We start from the raw sequence: 22501 nt of genomic DNA on the forward strand, positions 1-22501 counted from the left end.
CTTGGGAGCCCGTTTTCGCTGGCAGAGCGCTTGGGCCACCACAGGCGCTCCTGACAGAAGTGACGTTGAGCTGGCCTTGCCCACCCTGGTCACACCCACCCAGCCCTCCTGAAGTCAAACACAACCCTGATGCGACCCTCAATGAAATCGTGTTTGACACCCCTGCTCTATTAGGATGCTGGCAATCTTCTTCTATTTCATCCATTTCTTTTCAGATATCAGTTTTGGTCAAAGTCAGTCATGTCCTTGTTGACTATTGTTAGAAAACAATTTTTTATGGTTGTTAAAAAATTGCTATTGAAGGCACCAGCTTGGAAAAGGCCCATAGAACGGGGCAATATGCAAAACAGATTATTTTGTGGACCGAATATAGCTTTCTGGTTCTTTTTGGTAGCCCTAATACAGCCTCAGCTTGGAAAAGTCTTGCCATGGAACATGGCAAGGCTTTTGACAGTGAGAACAATCAACCAATGGAACAGCTTGCCTTTGGAAGTTGTGGGGGCTTCATCACTTCGCATTCCATCGGCCAGCCAGTGTCGGCTGGCAACTACAAGGAGGAGGGCCTTCTCAGCAGTAGCCCCGACCCTTTGGAACGAGCTCCCCGTGGAGATTCGTACCCTCTCCACCGTCCAGGCCTTCCGCACAGCCTTGAAGAACTGGCTCGCCCGTCAGGCCTGGGGATAAGAATTGCTACCCCGCCCGAATGATGAATGAATGTTGCTTACTATTTTTATTATATGTTGTTGTCTTAATATTGTATTCCCCTCTCCCTGGTTTTCTGTGAGCCGCCCTGAGTCCCCTCAGGGAAAAGGGCGGCCTACAAATGCTAATAAACCACTAAACCACTAAACCACTTAAGACTTTCAAGAGATTGGACTGCCATTTGTCAGAAATGGTGTAGGTTCTCCTGCTTGAGTGGGGGGTTTGATTAGATGACCTATAAGGTCTCTTCCAACTTGGTTAATCTGTTAAATCTTCCAATGAAGGTCACCTACCAATAAGAAGGACCCAAAAATATCCTAAGGAGGATTAATTCTTCAGGCAGGAGGAACTAGAAGCATTTGCCTACTCACACAATGGGCACAACTTTTAGTTGGCAGGAGAATGAGGTATATGATCAGTCCTGAAGATTAAACATCTCAATATATGGTGTGCTCAAGATTCCCCCTAATGGCTGATAGGCCAAAGGAAACAATAGGTCATAAAATAGGAGAAGGCTTCATAAAATGTTAAGTTTGGCTTCAGTTATTTATTTGGGATAATTAGAGTCCTAGGGATATTTTGTTTCCAAGAAGGTTTGGAGCCAGAGGGCACCAAAAGGACTTGGCAAATGCCCAGAAAAAACTGGTTCAGAGCTGGTGTTGAGAAGTACTTTATCTTAAATCAGTTGTGTATGCACTGAGGGAACAAGAAAATTTTCTTTTTTCTTTTCCCAAAATGTTTTGACAAACTCAAGACCCCCAAATTTATTTATTTATTTGTATTCTGCCTTTTTAAAGGGACGCAGTGGCTCAGTGGCTAAGACACTGAACTTGTTGATCGAAAGATCAGCAGTTCAGTGGTTCGAATCCCTAGCACTGCGTAACGAAGTGAGCTCCTGCTACTTGTCCCAGCTTCTGTCAACCTAGCAGTTCGAAAGTATGTAAAATGCAAGTAGAAAAATAGGAACCACCTTTGGTGGGAAGGTAACAATGTTCCATGCGTCTTCAGAGTTTATAAGTACTACACATACATGTAATTTGTTATTGGGCAATTGTTGATCAGAATGAGATCATAATTTGGATATTGATTTAAGATCAGAAATAAGAAAGTAATTGTGGATGTTCTGGATGGGTCCAGGTTTTATCTGGCCAGTAGATTGTTCAAAATAAAAACTAAGCTAGACAAACCCAGAAGCTACACAATGAAATTGATGGTTAACTCTTAATTTACTATTAATCTAATCTAGCATTTTCAGGAATAGAACTTTAAATATAGAGATTTAAATGGAACAGATGCATTGTGTGATGAAGGTAACCTTTCTTGGTAGGAAAATAATGTGGATATTGTGAGGCAATAGGGAGATTACCATTTTTGCAGATTCTTTGATGCTGGGAGACAATATTGCCTTCCATCATTTGTCTTGCCTCTTTCTTTTTTCATTTGGCTTGCAAGGATTTACCATAAAGTGACATCTACACTTGTATAAAAGAAGACAAATAAAGGCACACCAGCTGATATTATGATCATAGCTTCTGATCATCATAAATCATCATCACCATCACCCCTGGTTTATGGAACTGCCACATGATGTACCATAGGGGACCTCATGCTAGAATGTACACTGAATGAATCCTATTTTTTCTTTTTAGTGAAAATATAGTTGTCACCAGTCATGCAGATTATTACAGAATGTGTAATTTGTCAAAAGCTTTATCTTCTTCTAGTTTCTTCTGTTTCTTGAATTTGATGTTTTTATGTTTTTACTGGCTTTACTGTTTTTAAAATGTTTTAATTTTTTAAAATCATAATATATTTTCTGAATTGTAAGACTCCCAGAATCATAGAGTTTGAAACAGAAATTGAACTAATTTACTCACTCAAAAAATAAATGTGACATATTTGTCATTTTCTGGATTTTACAAGCTGGCTCATAACTGTTGTCTTGTAAGATAAAAGAAACTGATCATATTCCTCAGAGACAGAAACAATGAAATGCTTTTTCTGTACATTCTAAATGTTGTTGCTTTAACATTTTAGTGGCAACTACATCTTCAGTGCTGCTCGATTGAGTAAGGATCCCTCTATGAACCCATCCTTCTTTTTCCTGGAGGTGGTGTGGTGGCAGCTGTGATTTCCATACAGTAAGTAGGAAGTTTGTAAGTGGAAAATTGGACCCCTGTGACTCATTTATACTTCATTATAAATCAACAGCAGAACTGCATTTGCTTATATCCCAAGAGTAATTCCTGCAGCCAGTTAAACTTCATTTCATCCTGTCAGCACCATGGTCCCACAAGAACTCAACTTGCTGCCTGCTCTCTGGAGCAGCATGCGGTGGTGGTTGCTATCTTTGAACCGGGGGGGGGGGGGAAGGTTGGGAAACTATTCCAAAGAGCAGAGCGAGGGGAGAAAGTGACTGGTTCCAAAGTGTACACTTCAATGTCAAGGAAGTTTACGAGACAGATTTTAAAGTATGCATTTCTGTGGTCCTCCAAAAATATGCGGAGACTGGAATGTGTAATGAGAGACCTCAGCAGGGAAAGGAGATTGCATACTTGCCTGGGTTTCTTTTTATTTGTGTAACAGAATAGGTTGATTGGTCATGTGGTGAGAAAAAAAATGATATGCTGGAAGATTGTTTTCCTGGGCAATGGCCACCCAGCTACACTATCATCTTGACAACCGGCCGAGTCTTTAAGGTTAGACTTGAGATTCCACTGGGCATGATTTTCTTTTAACAAAAGGAGCCTCTGGGATTAATTTGCAGCATCATGCTAGCTGATCACAGGACTGGTACTTGGTGAATTGTTAAAATTTGGCTGGATTTTGGGTCTCTGCTGCTCTTCAGCTACTTCTCCATCTTGTCTAGGGGATACTTAACTAGATTAACCAAAAGCACAGCTCCATGAGCAAACCAAATTATCATTTCAGGTGCAAAAAAAATAGGTTATAATCTAGGCTTGGTGCTTTACGGTAACATTTGCTGCTTAGGAGAGCTAATTGTCTTGGGTAGTACGCTGGACCAGCTCAGCCCTAAACCTACAATTTCATAGCTTTGTTACCTAATGGATTTCTGAGAGAGAACATAGCAATAGCCAGCCTTCTTTCCTGAAACAGATAATCCGCTGTTCATTGGAATCCATTAAGGCAATATATCTCCTGATGGTGCTCCTATCAATGATAATTATTGACACATAGATGCAAGCAATTTTTTGGAGGCCGCTCATTGGACCTCCCTTGTGTGAAGCCTAGGACTGATGGCAGGATTGTTTATATGGTGTGATCTGTTACCCACCTTGGACTGTATTTGAGGGGGGACACTATGTAGGAGTATGATCCCCATTGGCAGGATAGTAGCCCTTAGATTGCTGAATGTCTGGGAACAAAGGCAAATATTCACTGGGTTTGTAGTAGAGGGAAAGTGTGATTGATTAGATTTGGGGGGCTGAGTATGGTTGATAGATGCCATAGGCTGAGAAGTGGAATGGTGAGCAAAGAGGCAGGTAATGAGAAGAGGACAGGCTGGGGAAGACATGATGAGATTCTGAGAACAGGATGCACACAGGGACAGTGAGTCTGATGGTGATTATGCAGCTAAAGTTCATTTGTAAAACTCTTAGCATTTCTTAGTGTGTTAGATTTTCCAAAATAAATAACATTTATAGCACAATCCTCTGTATGTGTATTCAACCATTTATACAGTTTAGTTGGCCTTACTATCATGTAATCATATATAACATCGTATCCTTAGTACTTGTTTATTTAAACATAAGGGCAACCTTGGACATACATGGTAGCTAATGCAGTTATACAAAAGGTTCTTGAAAGGATTTGGGGATACTAGTTGTTTTACAAATTATGGAGACTCTGGAAAACTTAAGTTATGTTATTTATTTTATATAATTCAGAACAGGATTGGATTTCAGAGTTAGTCCAAGGAAGGCGATTAAATGCAAAAGGGATTTAGAAGAATTGGAAAACACAAAGAAGGAGAGAAGCCAACAACTGGGAAGTAGGATTACGTGGAATCAGAGTAGAAGTACAAACAGAACCCAAGCAAACCTTGAGACGCCAATTATGAAGAAGGAAGCAGGCTAAGCCCTATGCATAATTTAAATGAAACACTTCAAGTTATTGTCCTTGCAGATGTTTTAGAATTACAATTCTCAGAACATGCCGATGAGTTGGTAGATAACTCATTATCTACCAACTAGATCAACTCATTGAACTAATATTTTTAATTGTTTGGGATTTTTCAGGGGCAAAAGATCAGGAACACACATGAAGTTCCAATTAAACTAATTTATTACTAGTCATGACTATGAACAGGACTCAGGTAACAGCACTATGTTGATATTAGATAAGTGTCAACAGAATTCAAGAAAGGTTGGGCTTAGTCTGTTTGTGGCTATGTAGAGACTCTAGGCTGATTCCTCTTTCGACTTCACCCACAGGTTCTGCCACTATTTTCCCTTTTTGGTCGGGTCCTTAAATAATTTTGAATGTAAAGCTGAGTTCCTCATTTGGCAGTTTCTATTGCTAGTGCAGATAAGGTAGTTTCTTTTACTCAATGGGAACAGAAACTAGTTCCGATATATCTCTTATTAGCCTAGCCTAATATCCATTCATATCCATTCATATCCATTCTTGCTTTTGCAGTGTCTTGCATATTTTCACTGCCTTTTCAGTTGCAAGATAATGTGACCACTAATGGATTTTCATTGACATTGGAGCATGAGTTTAAAGGTATGGTAAAATGTAAGATATTAGGGCATCCCTAAGAAATAAAACTTGTAGGTGAAAGAGAAAACTAAATTGAACAGTGGCAATAATGGTCAACTATATGACTGAACATTTCAGAATTACGGTATACATCAAGGTAGATAACTCAGAAGCTAGAACTTATCCAAGTCCCTCTTCTTATGCTTGCTACTGTCCATAGGAATAATTTGCTTTTTTGAACCTTGGATCTTTTCACCTTTTTGTTGTCTTATGTTTTTTTGGGGGGGAATGCAAAAAGTGAGGAATTCCTGTTGGAGGATATATATCAGTGACCTTTTATGCGACCACAGATACTCTGAGGACATTACTGTACATATTAACTGATGGTATGAGCTCATCTCATTCCTTTGCAGGATGCTTAGGAAAAAGAAAGCAAACACTGGGAAGAAGTAAGATCAATGGGAGATGAGCTTTTAAGGATGTTAGTGTATGTGTGAATGAAAGCCAGCTTTTAAAGTCTGGCTTCTTGAATTTACGGTAAGTATCTTGCTTTCTTAATTGGAAAAAAAATTGTTCTGGTAAGTCAAGTTCTGTCATTTTGAATCACAAAATAACTGTTCCACTGTGGGGACTCTGAGTCAACACTGACCATTCCATTAGCAGGACACATCCCTTAAACAAAGGCTGCAGGAGCCCTGCCAGGAAAGCTTTAGACAGTAAGACGCAGCAAAGCTTTCCTCAACCTGATGCATGCTGAGATTACTAGTCCTGGAATTTCCAACCAGCTTTTGGGAAGACCTCAGAAGGCCTTTGAACTGGAGATGGTTCACCTAGAAACTTTGTAAGAAAGAACCAATATATTTCTTCCCGTCCAAATGACTTTCATTAAGGTATTTATGTTTTTAGAGAAAGAGGATATTTTTAAAGAAAAAGATCTTGGCTGCCATGAGCTGCCTTTTGTATGAAATGTTCACGTGTAAACAGAGCATTGAAGTAAAATCACAGTTGCCACTGCATGAAACTTTCACCAATAAACAAAGCAACTGGTTAAAAGGCTTGCAATGTATCTATACTTAAGTTGACAGCATGCTATCAACTTCAAGAGATGATAAAATAACTCCCTTATAGGATATCTGAAGACCCCATGGCAGATAGACTGAAGTATTAGAAATGCAAAATGTCATTTTCCAGGTTTGATTTCATATGAAGCCACAGCAGCTTCCTTCATAGACAAGAGAGAAGTAGCAGCAGACTTTTCAGAAATACCAAAATTTTAAAGCAATAGCAATTAGACTTATATACCGCTTCATAGGGCTTTCAGCCCTCTCTAAGCGGTTTACAGAGTCAGCATATTTCCCCCAACAACAATCTGGGTCCTCATTTTACCCACCTCGGAAGGAGGATGGAAGGCTGAGTCAACCTTGAGCCGGTGAGATTTGAACAGCCGAACTGCAGAACTGCAGTCAGCTGAAGTAGCCTATAGTGCTGCATTTAACCACTGCACCACCTCGGCTCTTAAAGTGGGGGAAAAGCTTTCCCAGTATGCTAGTATGTACAGCATGTTTATATTTATGTTCATGTATGTACATGCAGAGGAAGGAAAATCAAATTAGTGGGTACTGACAATTGTTAGGGCTAAAAAAATAGAATGGAATATAAAAACTGTTAGGCATTTTTTGGGTGCAAAGTCAGATATACAAAAGTTGTAGGGGAATAAGCTTTCTCTGCACTTCTGTAGACAGAAATTACTTTTAGAAGTCTTGGTAACATGCAAGCTTATAATTCTCATTGCTTGGCCAGTTTTACAAAATAATCAGCAGATGGGGAGATTTGTGTCAGTTTCTAAAATTCCTGGCTGATTGTCTGACTTTAAGTCTAGATGTAAACATTCACTGAACAAGGGTACTGGCACATATATAGGAGAAGAGAGAAGTTCATCGATTTAGCAGCAAGATTCAAAAGAGGGACATATTTGGAAGAAAGATACTTCCAAAAGGAGTGGTGGGATTTAGTCAATTTTCACCATTTGGGAGAACCGGTTGTTAACTTTCTAAGCAGTTTGGAGAACTGGTTGTTGGAAGAAATCTTATTTTATTTTTTTCTCCACTTTATAGGGCTAATCCTGTAAGGCAGGAAGGAAGGAAGGAAGGAGACATTCTGGTGTTCTTTCTAGCCTAATCTTTACTGCTCTTCTTACAGAAACTGCCTCTCTGGTTAACCCTTATTACATTGTAACAGCTAAGGAGAAGCACCCATTGATGTGAGTGACGTTCAGTTGGCCACGCCCACACAGTCACATGACCACCAAGCCCCACCTACCCAGCTGGTCATTAGGGCAGAGAACCAGTTGTTAAATTATTTGAATCCCACCACTGGATACAAATGTCCAAAATTGCATTTCAAAATGAAAATGCTGCAGTTCACATATTAGGCTTGTAAATAGCAAATAATTTTAAGATCTGCTAGCAGGTAGAAGGAAGAGAATGGAAATAGAAAGTGTTATTCTAGGTTTCTGTTATGCCAAAGATTTACTTACTGTATTTGCATTCCTGATGAAAAAGTGAGGATTACAAATGATGAGTCCAAGTCCCTAATCCTTTAAGTACCATCTCCTCATTTAGTGTATTCATATGAAAATGTATTTAGATTTAAGTACCACATTTCCTGGACTTTTTGTTAGTATTAAATTTTTAAACTTGTTTTTAGACAAGCTTAAAGCCTCCTTGAAAAAGTCTTGCTCTGTGGTTTTTATGGTAACATATAGCTTAGGGGTTTTTTTTGTTGGTTGATTTAGCATAGCCTGAATCCTTGCATGGCTGTCAACATTGACACAATTTGCCATGAGATCCAATTTTGCCTCAAGAATAATTTAGAATAGTGAAATGTTAGAGAAAGTGTTAAGTTTCTGAAGTTGTTTATGCTTGTCTTGGAGGAGAGAGGAAAAAAACCACACACGCTTACTTCTTATTTTTATATTTCTTTGTACTTTTATTTTCTTTTTATAATTTTCTTAGTTTGCATTTGTCTTTTACCTTTGTATTTATAAATGCTAATAAGCAATGACTCATTTAATATACAGGTTTCTGTAGGATCCCATCTTTGGACTTTTTGTATCCTTCCTCTTCCTAATTCCTTAGAATTTTGTACCTTTCCTCTTCCTAATTGACTCATTATCTCTTTAATGGATTATAAGTATATGGAATAATCAATGTGATTCTATGGGTATGTATATGAGTACACTAATGTGCATGTGTAAACATACATTAATTTAGCAACCCTGCTCATAAAGTTTTTTTAATTAAATCAAACCACATAGCAATAGCAATAGCAGTTAGACTTATATACCACTTCATAGGGCTTTCAGCCCTCTCTAAGCAGTTTACAGAGTCAGCATATTGCCCCCAACAACAATCCGGGTCCTCATTTTACCCACCTCGGAAGGATGGAAGGCTGAGTCAACCCTGAGCCGGTGAGATTTGAACAGCTGAACTGCAGAACTGCAGTCAGCTGAAGTAGCCTGCAGTGCTGCATTTAACCACTGCGCCACCTCGGCTCTGTCAGCATAAACTGAAGGAAAAAACTTAAAACACAAGTTAAATTAAGCCCTTGCTAGTGGTCATGAAAATGGTTTCTTAAACTGCACTTATATTACTGATCTCTTTCATGGTAAGATACTAGAGGTTGAGTATATCTAGTAATAAGGAACAATATATCTATCTAGACTATTAATTGATATTTGTATATTTACAAATATCAAATAATGCTTCCTCCAGAGAAAAACCAGAACATTACTTTGATGTGTTTATTCCATTTCCAGAATTAGTAAATAATTGTCTGAAAAGATTCCAGAAGCGACACATCTCTTGTCTCACTAGAGGGCACTTGAGCTGTATTCACCTAGACTTATGGTGGTTGCAGAATAGTCAGCAAATATTTATTATTCATATTTGACATGCAGTCATATTTGCAAACAAATAACCAGTGAAATCAATGTGTAGTAACTGAGTCCTGGAGCCCTTCATGTCTGATGTACAATGACATGATTGGCTTGTGAGAAATAACATGTTGTCTTGCATTTGATTGTGCAATGATGCTCTTTATTTAAATACTCTTGATGCATAACAGTATATAATACTGAAGAGTATTTCGCATACATGTAATTTAACATTTCATATCTGAAGTTTGAGAAATCATTCTAGGGCAAAACTTAGTCACATTTAATGGTTAGCTTTACAAGCTCACATACACACATCGCTATCATTACCATTGAAGCAACTGGGGCAAGCCACATATTGAGAAAGTTCAGAGCAGTGCTATTTACTATCTTTCACTCCCAGTACTGAATTCTGACCTTTCTTTACAGGAAGAATGGTTACAGGAACTGGGCATGGCTAGTCTAGTGAAGAGAAGGATCAACATGATAACAGTGTTGCAATATTTGAGGGGCTGCCCCAGAGAAGCACCTGAAGGCCAGAAAAGGAATAATGCAGGGATGAAATTCAGGAGGTTCTGGAGAACCGGTAGTGGAAATTTTGAGTAGTTCAGAGAACCGGCAAATACTACCTCTGGCTGGCCCCAGAGTAGGGAGGGAATGGGTATTTTGCAGTATCCTTCCCCTGGAATGGGGTGGGAATGGAAATTTTGCAAGCCATACCCATAGAAGCAGTAGTAAAAAATTTGGAATTTCACCACTGGAATAATGGATGGAAACTGACCAAGGAGAGATTCAACCTAGAAATAACTTTCTGACAGTGAGAACAATCAATCAATGGAACAGAAGTTGCCTTTGGAAGTTGTAGGAGCTCCATCACTTGAGACTTTCAAGAAGAGATTGGACTGCTATTTGTTAGAAATGGTGTAGGGTCTCCTGCTTGAGCAGGATGGTGGTGGACTAGATGACCTATAAAATCCCTTCCAACTCTGTTAATCTGTTAATCTACATCTCCAGTCCCCCTAAAAATGTTGTTTAAAATATTACCTTATATTCATTAGTTTCAATTAGTGGCTGACCATTACATGCTGTGAAAACTCAATATCCAACTATTATCCCAATTAAGAAAGGCTCCACAATTTCTCTCAAATTGGCAACAGATAGTCATTTGGTTGTAAACAAGACTAGAATGAGGTGAGATTATAGTACAGTGTTTCTTAAACTTGGCAACTATAAGACTTATGGACTTCAGCTCCCAGAATTCTGGGGGTTAAAGTTTACATATCTGGCTGGGGAATTCTGGGGGTTAAAGTTTACATATCTTAAAGTTGCCATGGCTGAGAAACACTATTATAGGAGATTTTGGGAGAATAGTGGCAAATAGTTGGATAAACACATTGCAAATGCTTCCAGAGGAAGTGAATTCTTTACTATGGCCAAAGGCCAGAAACTTAAAATAGCTTACAAACAGTAAAATGTATGTTCATAAGCAATAGATAATAAAACCAGATAACATAAAATCAGGGGAACCTTATTTGCTGTCACTCTTGTGAGAGTTGTATTACCAATGTTGCTCATTTCTGTTGCCTCCAATACCTGCAATGTTTGCAGATTATTATCTTTTGATATTCAAATCAGGGGTGTGAAACTCCTGGCCTAGAGGCCTTATGCAGCTATAAGGGATCATTTTCTGCAGCTCACAAGCATACTTAATTAGTCAACATTGAAAGCATTATGTAGCTAGTTCAATCTGGTTTTTTATGACTCAATTGTTAAATTTTGCTTGGGGGAAAAAACAAAGAGTTGGAGAAAGCTTAATCTCAATCTCCACCCCTAAACACCCTCCCCTCATTATTTCCCAAGCAATGTATTAGCAGTCCATCATTGGCAAGTCAACTGTCTTTTAAATCTCTTTCTAAGTCTTAAAAGCGTAAAGAATATGACTGTTTCTGTTGCTTCATCCACAGCATTGCTGCCCAGCAATTTAAGTGGCTTGTTATTCCACCTCTGCAGCATAAAATGCCCTCCAGTCAAGTGAAAGGGAAGCCCAAACAACTCCCAAGTCTTCAGATATCCCTCAACTACTTCAGTCCCATTTATTTGTGATGTCTCTACCACCATATCAAATGCTATACAGAAGCATCTGGACTTAGAAAAGGAAGTTTTCTGCTTTGGAATGCAGTTTATTCCTTCCTTTAATTTTTGGTTATCGTTCCCATCATTTAGTTTTGGTATCATTTCCAAAGAACTAGTTATTTTTCAGGAAGAATAGATAAATAATATGTCTGTAAATGTTGCAGGAATGCAAAAGACATTGTGGCCAAATGAGTTGTTTTATTCTGTATAGTCAAATAAGAATAAAGAAATCCACCAGAAGGATATTTTCTGTAACAATGTTGCTTAAATTTGAGTCTGAAACCCTGATCCAAGGGCAAGTTGATTTGTTCATATACTTATTTAGGTTTCTTTGTGCTTCAGTTGTAGCTGAAGAGTTCAAAAAATAGAGTAATAATATTAATAACAAATGGCCTTTATTGTTGTTAGTTGCGAAGTTGTGTCCTACCCATCACGATCCCATGCACAACATTCCTCCAGGCTTTCTTGTCCTCTACCATCCCCCTGAGTCTCTTTAAGCTCACACCTACTGCTTCAGTCACTCCAGCCACCTCATTCTCTGTCGTCCCCTTCTTTTTCTTAGGCTCTTCTCCAGGGAGTCCTTCCTTCTCATTTGGTGGCCAAAGTATTTGAGTTTCATCTTCAGGATCTGGCCTTCTAAACAGCAAACCGGTCAGTCTAGGACTGATTGGTTTGATAGCCTTGCAGTCCAAGGGACTCGTAGGATTTTGTCCCCTTGAACAAACAGCCTAATGTGCTGCAAAAGAATCTCCCATATAAAGAAGCATTTCCTTCATCCTTTAAAGTTTTCCTGATAAAACAAATTTTGATGGCCTTCCAAAATTTCAAAAGAGTTGGGAGAACCTGAACAGTAGGGCAAACGTGTTTCCATAAGAAAGTAAAGGGTAACAACAGAGAAGGCCTTTATCCTCCCTTCATAATAGAATTACATAAATTAGATAGAATGATATACAACAGAAATCTTGGCTGGAAAAGCTTTGGGTTTGCATTCAGGCACAGCAATTCTAGCTAAAGTTTCTTTCGTTTATGCCAGTCTTCCTAAACCCTTCATCTCTAGATGTATGTTGATGCTAACAGTTCCAGAATCACAAACTTACTCAACTTGGTAAACTGCTGGCAGCTCTACTTTGCAATACAGAGGCCATCAGATTGGGAAGATTAGTGCATACACTTCTTATAGAATATAGCATTCTCTAAAACATGTTAATGAACACGGTCCTATTCAGAGGACCAGCCTTTTCACAATAACTCAGAACACTTAAATATCCACTGTACATATATTATTACCAATAAAACAACCGCTGTAATAAAATTTCAGTAAATTAATACATTAACTTGCAATCTATTCAAATAATTATAATATTACATTAAAATTAAATTGATGGAGCTCTCATCATAACTTCATCTAAGAATAGGGCATCTTTAGTATTGGCACTTGAGCTTCCTCCTTGGAACTGATAGGTTCTTGGGATGGATTTCAGCCATGAAGTAGCTGCTTGGATTTCTTTCTTTGTGCCTTGTTTCTTTCTGAAACTGTAGTTGCTGAATGGTTGAAACCAGATGTAATCAAGGAGCACAATTCCGAATTCATTTTAAATAAATGCTTCCTATACAATTGATAAGACTAAATAGGCAAGTGGACCTGAGCTGGAGGCAGCCAACCCAGGACTGGCTTTCCAACCACACACTCCTTCCTGTGATGGCAGATGTAAATCTGTGCTTTGCAACTGTTTCTAATTCACTCTGTTCTTTGTCTGCCAGTTGGAGGACAAGGCTTTCACGTAAGCATTTTAGACTTGCTTGAGCTGCCAGCTACTGCAAGAGACATTTTCCAGGAGACAAACAAGAAAGGCAGCTTTCTTAAACTGTTCAGAACATTATCCATCTCTAACCCATATGATCTAGTCTGACTGATAACAATTCCACATTCTGGGGAAGAGTTCTTTAGCATCACTTGCTCTGTGATTCCCCCCTCCCTCAACTGGAGGTGGTTGAGGTGGAAACTTCAGCCTTCTGCATTCAACACATGTGCTGTACCATTGCACTATGGAATGAAGGAGGTTGTTTAAATTATTCTGTCATACTCTGAGTAATGAGAGTAAAGAATACAGTTATAAATGTCTGGTTTGCCAAGACACGGAAAAACCAGGTGCTTTCCTCCCTCACTATATATAATGAAGATCCAAGTCTTGGAAGTTCTTTTTAGAGTTCATGAAGCAAGCTCAGATAATTTCAACAAAGACCACCACATCAGCTTGTTGACTCTCTATTCCTTCTGATTTTCTACCAGTTCACTTTGTGTTCTCAGGTTAGTTCTGTATGGATGAGTTGCCAGCAATTTTGGCATGGAATGAAATGAGTTTCAGGTTGAAAAACGATGGTTTGGGTGAATGTTTTGTCCTTTGGAATATCTTGTACTTAGAGGTCAGACTATGAATGTGTTCATTTGTAGCTCTGTCTCTGACTACAAGAATGATAAATGGCTCAAAGTTGGCTGTTTTGTAGATCTTGAAAATGTCTGATTTCTCTTTTATTGAGACAGTATTCCTGCCAAAGAAGATAATATAATTTGGAATTCAGTATAGCTGTCCAAAGTTTATTCTTGGATAAAAAAAACCCTGATAGAACCATTGGTGTTTGATTCAGACTATCACACTGCTTTATGGTCAGGGATTCATTACATCTAATTGACATTACTCTATATAAAAAATGTCTATTAATCAGACCAGCTTATCTCAAAAGATGAATAATACAGAACAATGCAAAATATACCTTAGCAGCAGATCAGGAGAGTAGCTATATGCTAAATAAAAGCAGAGAAGTGATGGAAGCATCAAGTTGTTTTCTGCAAGAAGATGGGGTTGGTTTCATTTTCTTTGAACTGTAGAGTTGGAAAGGACCATTTATGCTACTTAGGTCAATCCTCTACTCAATGCAGAAATCCAATGTAGAAGATACTGGCAGAAATTGCTGTCCTAAGAGCAAGAACAGGACCAGTGCCCTATGGATTGGACCTCTGGCCCATCAGTCTGTTCTCACAATGCCAAACTAACTGCATAAAGAATCTCCCAGCAAGCCTTCAGATGCAATCCCCAAGAGCTAATAGACTCTCCATCGAGTCATTACTTGGACGCAATATTCAATCAAGGAAGACTTTTCTTATTATTCTATCTAGTTTTTGTCCTCTGCAAGCTATATAGAAATGTGACATAAAAAGATACAGTTTGATGAACCCTAAAAGATATGAAATAGGAGTAACATTTACTACTTCTAGTATTCCAGGGTCTTTACAAATCAAGTAGCCTCTGAAGAAGAAAGTATTTATTTTCATGGAGTAAATCTGGAAACAACAGGGAAAAGCCCTTCAGGCCATAAAGTTTGATGAACTCATGAAATTGTATGAGTTCTCTGGCAGTGAAATCCACTATCATGCTAAAGGAATGTAAATGTACAAATGGATTTGAGCAATCACCCTCCCCCCAAGCCGCAGCTGGATTGCACATCAGGGGCAACTCAAGCAAAACAATGAACTGGCACTGAGCAGAGAAAGGAAATGACAACTGGAAGCATGTTGTGGGCAGATTTTCAGAGCAACTGAGGTGAAAGTGCAAGTTGGAGGCTAAAGGCAGCCTAAAAAGCAGTTCCAGGAAAGAAGCTGGGAAGACATGCAGATATTCCTACATTTGTTCTAAGACAATATAACCCAGTAAAGCAAAGTGGGAAGGAGAGAAAGAGTGATAGTTGGCTATTTGTAAGCTGCCATATTTTTCCTGACACATTGAAGCTCAACTGTAGGGATACTATTTATCTGCCAATCATCCTAACATGAAAAATGTAACTAGCAATGCAATGACTATATAAAACACACACTTACCTTAAAATTAAAATACTCTTCTCTTAATGTTTATGGAGATTCTCAGTCAGCCAGGTCATGAGTGTCCCCAAAGGTGCTTATTCACAAGAGGCAACTGGACTTTCTTTGAAGACATTTCGCTTTTCAGTATGATGCTATCCAGATCAATTAAGGATATGAAAGCGAGTCAGATTAGACAAAGGAAGTGGGCAGAAAGTGAGGGAATGGGTAGATCCATAGAATTAGAAAGATTCATGAAATTAGTTTCCAGCCTTGGATCACAAGTACCTGGTTACCTCCCATATTTCCATAGCTAAACAGTTTTCTAATATCTAATATATTTTGGAGATAAGATACTTCATGAATAATTTATACCTTGTATTCAGAGGTGGTATTCAGCTAGTTCGCACCTGTTCAGGCAAACTGGATATTAATTTTGCATTGGTTCGCCAAATCGGTTGTTTCAATGACCGTCCAGCCCTGCCCACTGCCTCCCAGGAGTCTCCACATGGCCCATTCATCATGCCAGGTAAGTGTAGGGCCACGCAGAGGCTCTGGAAGGGTGAAAAATGGACCTTCTGAAAGTCTAGAAATGGGCCTGTTTCCAGTATCCGGAAGGCCTCTGGAGGACCTCCGGAGCCCAGGGCAGCTTTTTTCACCCACCTGGAGGCTCAGGGAAAGTCTTCAGAGCCTGGGGAGAGTGAAAAATGGGCCTACTGGAAGTACCAGAAGTCTGAAAATGGGTCTGTTTTTTTATTTTGACAGAAAACAAGCATGATCTTAAACTGAATCGGGATAGGAGAGAAAGTTTAAATCCGAATTCTGCTTATGGTAACACAAAAATCATGCTATTTTTAAAGAAGGTTTTCATCCTGATACAAATAGTAATTGGTATTATGCACAACTTTTCACTTACCGTATATACTCGAGTATAGGGCGACCCGAATATAAGCCGAGGAACCTAATTTTACCACAAAAAAAACTGGAAAAGTTATTGACTCGAGTATAAGCCTAGGGTGGGAAATGCAGCAGCTACCGGTAAATTTCAAAAATAAAAATAGATACCAATAATGTTTTTGAATATTTATTTCAAAGAAAAACAGTAAACTAGCGGTGTATTCAATGAAATACTTCACTCACCTCATGATGCTGATGTCCCGCTGTGATGATGATGTCCCGTGCAGCCGCGGGAGTGATGTCCCGCCTCCTATGACACACGGCACAGTGATTCCTATCATTGGATCACTGTACCAGAGGAGGTGGGACATCGCTATGTGGCTGCTTGCCATAACAAGGAGGAGGTGGGACATCGTTGCAGAGCGGCAGGAGGGGGAGGAAGGGGAATCGTAAGACAGCCCTGCATTACATTAGAATGTGAGGAGGGGGAATGGTGCGGTGCGCGCTGCGCGGCAAACTGACACAGAGGGAGGGGAAACTCACAGGGGCGCCGGGCCATTCACGAGCGTCACCCAGCGGCATGGCCCCGCCCCTTTTTCTCCTCCATTTCGGGCAAATTTTTCACTGACTCGAGTATAAGCCGAGGCGGCTTTTTTCAGCCCAAAAAGTGGGCTGAAAAACTCGGCTTATACTCGAGTATATACGGTATATAGGGAAAAAACGTATACAATCAGGTGAGGTGATGCTGAGCTAGACATCTCTGAAAGAGCTGTTAGTAACTGCTGTTATTGCAATTCATAATTTATGGCTCCATTCTTCAAAGATGTGCTTTAATATTTCTGATGTTATAATGCTTTGTGTCATTATGTAAGTCTCCATTTTAACTAACATTAAGAACAGGGTTATTTTTTTTTCTGTTTAGAATCTTTCGTTCCCTATTGTGTCCAGTTTCTAAAATCACCACTTACCTCAGAATAGCCAAAATATTTTTTTCCTATGAGAAAGGGTTTATTTTTTTACAGTTAATTTCAAAATCTTATAGTAAAAGTTAATATTCTATCTACAAATTTGAGAGGCTGCCACGGGAGTGGTGTGGTGGCCTAGAGGTGGAGCTCTCACCTCACAATTAGAAGATTGTGAGTTCGATCCTAGGTAAAGGCAGATATTTCTCTCTCTGGGCACAATGAGAATACATCTGCTGAACAAATCTCTGCATCGGTGGCAGGAAGGGCACCCAGTCATTAAACACTCAAAACAAAAAAAACAATGGTTGGAAACTAATCAAGGAGAGAAGCAACTTAGACTAAGGATAAATTTCCTAACAGTGAGTACAATTAATCAGTCATAATCATCATGCCATTAGAAGTTGTGGGTTCTCTATCACTGGAGTTTTTAAAAAAGTGACTGGACTGCCACTTGTCTGGAATGGTATAGGGTCCCCTGCTTGAGCAGGGGGTTGGACTAGAAAACCTTCAAGTTCCCTTCCAACTCTGTTATTCTATTATTCTTAATCCATGTTTAAGTTTTTTTGTTCAGCTTTTTTCTGTTTATTTCAAATTCTTTAAGTTCTTCAGCTTATAATTATTCTTTCTTTCTTTCAGAATTAAAAGTAAACTCACCCAAGGAAGACATTTCAAACTTGTCATTCCAAAGATCTCTAGTAGCTTTAAATTGTAATAGGCATTTTTTGAAAGTGATTTGAAAGTTAGATTTGTGAAGTTGGTGTTCCTTAAAAGGTTCTGCTGTGGGAGCAAACAAGATGGCTCTCATTTCATCATATTTTTCCCAGAAAGTATGTCTAGCCCCACTTTTTAATCCTTTTTAATTTACAGATATTTCAGAATTAAAATAAGTATCCCAAATAACAAGTTTGATAAAACTTCAACTCAAAAGAAAGAAAATTAACCAACAGTTTAAAAAATTTAAATAATATAAAATAAATGGCAAAAAGCTAAGCAAGAATTAAATTTAAGAAAGTTTCCAACAAATTAAGTGACCAGATTTCGTATATTAGGACTTTTTTCTAAGAGTTTTGAAAAATTGAGTAAACAAACAATATTTTTGTGGGAAAATAAGTTGTTCATTAGGGAGATCATTGGTTTAAAGTTGAAAATAAGTACTATACAAAGAATCTTGAGCCTTTGTGAATATAGAAATGGGACATTAGAGGAGACGACAGTTTCAGATAGGAAAAAGAACAGTGAAATTTGCAAAATAAAGACACTTGAGACATTTCAAAGGATCTTTGAAGAACTGAGAGAGAGAGATTGATTACTAACCTGGCAGCAATAATTTCTGCACCTATAAATGCATTCTTTGAAGAATGGAAGGAAGAAGTAAAAAATGTGAAAGAGAACAACATGGGAGAATTTATAGACAAACAGGATGAAAAACTGAAAGAAATAGAAACATTGTAAAATAAGGCATTTGTGCATTATAAAACAAAGATGATAATCAGACTGAAATTACATATGATAAACCAAGAAATAAAATATGATCTGAGCAAATGTTTACTGTTGGATTTACAAAAGAGGGTTTCTAAAGCCTTTAAGAAATTATTGAGGAAAGAAAGTTTGAATGGGGATTCAATCCTATGACACCAATTTAAGATTGTTAGAAGCAAAGGAAAGGAATATATAGTTGATTTATTTGATCAGAGTTAAAATAAGAATTATTTCTATAAAACTCAGGAATCATTTATGAATTTTTTGTTAACCTGCAGAAAGAAACAAGATTATTTTTTGGATTATGAATGTATAAATAGAGATTATGGAAAGAACTGAATCATGTATATAATCTTATAGGGGTGGGAAAATAATAATTTGTGAGGATTTGTTACAAGGAAGAGCAGAAGCTGTTCTGTTCTTTTTTTTAAAAAATATTTTTTTTAGAAAAATTAGATGCTTGCTTTAATATTGAGATCACTATAGCTTTAACATAAACTAGAAGAAAGTCTGAATGTAGAAATTCTAGATTTAGATTAGAGAAAGTTTGTGACTAAATAATTGATCTTTTTATGTTTTGCTGCTCCTTGAGCCATGCCTGAATCTCTAAATTTTGCAAAGTAGTACTTCCATTTGTTTTAGAAAAAATTCCCAGGGTGTGGTTTTTGTATTATTTTCCTCATATTGTTCCAGGAGACATGTGTCATGTCATGTAGTTTTGTTTGTTCCAAAAATCTGACTAATGTAATACCATACACTAGAGTGTTATAAAGATCACAAATTCTGGCAAGTAAAATAACCAAATAAGAAGAAAGGTTATGGGGTAAAGGAATAATAGAATCATATTCTGGGGCCTCACAGATTTCTAAATGACTAGTGCACATCATTAATAAATATTTCTAAAAAAAATGAAAATATTCACAACTTTGCAAAAAAATTCCTTTAATTTCCTATTTATTTGTCTTTCATGTATACAATAGTGTTTGCATATATAATATTCAATCTATTATAGTAATATAACCATACTTATATTCTTTTCCAAAGATCCAATTTAAGATATGAGCACTACTATTTCATATTTTCTTCTTTAGCCGAAGTGATGCATAGAGAACAGGAGATTTACAAATGGGCAACAGCAGGATCTGACATCTGACCCACCCAGGAAAAAATCTGCGGGTGAAGCAGGCAAATGCAGAATCAAAGTCACATCTGGAAGCATTTTTGGGTATGAACTATGGAGCAGATTTGTACAAAGAGCAAGATAGAAGCTCCTCCATACTGGGAAATTCTACTGGATTATTGTGTCACAGATGGCCTCATTTGGCTGAGAGCCTCCTGTGGAACTTAAGTCACATAATTGTTGATCTAACTAGAAGTAATTATGAAAACTTGAAAGTAAAAGAGAAAGGAGGGAGTCAGAGGTTTAGTTTTGAGGCCTTGTGATGGTAAATCAGGGAGAATCTGTCTTTTTATGACATAAAACAGCCTATTTGAATCAAGATGGATTGGAAAGAAATGAACTTGTAGTTTTTACGAAAGGTAAAACGAAACAAACCCAAAATCATACAAATGTACCAAACAGGTAAACAAATACTGTGTTTTGTAGGGTTACAAACAGCTTGCCTGACCAGGATTTCTAGTAGTTTTCTTAAATAAATCTTTGGTGCCTGCTAAAGCAAGTGAGTCTTTTTAAACTTCGTATAGGACATTGATTTTCTAGCTCTGTTTTTGGCAGAGGGATACATAAGGAGAGCCAGAGTAGTGAGGTAATTTTCTGGCAAGATGAAACTTTTCTTGCAACAGCATTTGGGTTAAGTTGCAAGAGTCATTCAGATGCTCCTTATGTATCAGTATTTTATTAGCACATTGTTAATCATTAAGAAACAGACCAAAGGAGAGGTAGGTAGACTACATGATTGTGCGGGTTCATAAATATTCTTGCCAGCTGGATGGAATGCCAGGTGCAAGTAGTATATAAGCTGTAGCAATCTATATAATATTTTCTGACATCATGGACCTAAAATGCTAAACTGAATCTCTAATATCGCAACTCTTTTAGATAATTCCCTCCCGTAGCTGGTAAAAACTATAATAGATGAATGGGAAATGGGCCTGGGATATTGGAGTAGAGAAGTTAGAATAGCAGAGGTTCACCATAAATGGTTGTCATTATTATTTGCAGATGGTTGATCAGATTTACTTTGACAGCACTCCAGTTATAGACAGATCATTGGGAGATAATCTTACCGTCTGCTGATTATTTGTATTCTTTTTGGTTTGCAGATCTTGAGGACATGGATAGGATGCGAAGACTGATCAGTTGTTTGCTTCATCTTTGCCCGTTCTGTCTGATTAAATTGCTAGATTAGACTGAATTCATGATTAAGGGGGTGGGTGATCAGAACATCTTTGAGAGTTGGATTTGTCTACTTAAAATTTTACAACTGCTGCCTACTTAAAGGAATAAAATCTTCGCTGAACACATTATAGACTTATAGTTCCCGCTGCCTTAAGAAAGTTCAAATCATTCTTAAAGATCAATCTCATCCTGTCCATCCTTTTTTTGAACTATTACCATCTGGCAGACGGTACAGGATAATAAAAACAAATAGGCTGAAAAACAGCTTCTATCCCAGAGCAGTAACTATATTGAATTCTACCCTGTAGTGCAATATTAATGCAATATCAGATCTTTCAATGCAATTGTATAGAATGCGAAGGAACTGTGTTTGTGTTTCATTTTTATAGTTATAAAATACACTGAAGTTGGCATTTAATTTCATTGTACAAGGTGCAATGACAATAAAGTAAACTAAACTAAACTAAAATGATAGGCCAGCCTCAAATATACAATTTCTGGATATGAAAATTGAAAAGGTAGTAGTTCATCTGGAACCTTTCTAGAATTTAGTTTAGAACATGACATTGAGACTACTTAGCTCATCTTGGTGGATGACCTATACTAGAAGCCAGATAAGAGTATAACCAGCTATTTTTTCTGGCCCTCTCAACAGAGTGAGATGACTTTGGTCATTATATCCTGCTGGCCATTCCTTTCTGTCAGACATGCCAGAAAGTGGTGCTGAAGAACTCCTGCCCCTTATGGTGATTTGACATCTATGTGAAACTGCTAGGAGTGATTATTTGGAATTCATGGGATGCCATTAGTAGAGCTAGTTTGGCCTGAATGACTTTGGTCCAGTCACTCTCTCTGTCCAACTGACCTCAAAGGTTTGTTGTTGTGGGAAAAATAGGAAGGAGTGGTAAATATTATATTTATTTAGTTGAATTACCTTGAACCCCAAAGTTCTTTTGTCCAAAAGCTAACCAGACTTTCTTGTTTTTTTCTTTGAAAATGTTTCACTTCTCATCCAAGAAGCTTCAATTCAGTTCTTTAGAAAAAAAAATCAAGTCCAATTGCCTTTTGGAAAAAGCACCTTTGGGATAATCATGACCTAGATGATTGAGGATCTCCATAGACCTTGAAGTTATTTATAAAATAATAAAGGTGGGATAAAAATGTCTAATAAATAGATAATATGCTTGTTCTGAAAAATCTGTATTTGCTATCAGTTGCTTGCCAGGGACTATTTAGGGTGCTGGTATTCACTATTAAAGCCATGAACAGATAAAGGCCTCGTTTTCTGAGGATGTCTCTCATATTACAAACCCATTTAGCCGGATCCATAGAAAAAGTCCTTTCAGAGATGCTTCTGCTGCAAAAACATCAACTATCTGGCTATGAGAAACAGCTTCCTCCTAGATGGGGAAGGGACTCCAAGAGGGACTTTTTAGCTCCCATTCTCCAATACTAGG

The sequence above is a fragment of the Thamnophis elegans genome, chromosome 5 (genome assembly GCF_009769535.1).
Source record: "Thamnophis elegans isolate rThaEle1 chromosome 5, rThaEle1.pri, whole genome shotgun sequence".
NCBI lineage: Eukaryota > Metazoa > Chordata > Lepidosauria > Squamata > Colubridae > Thamnophis > Thamnophis elegans.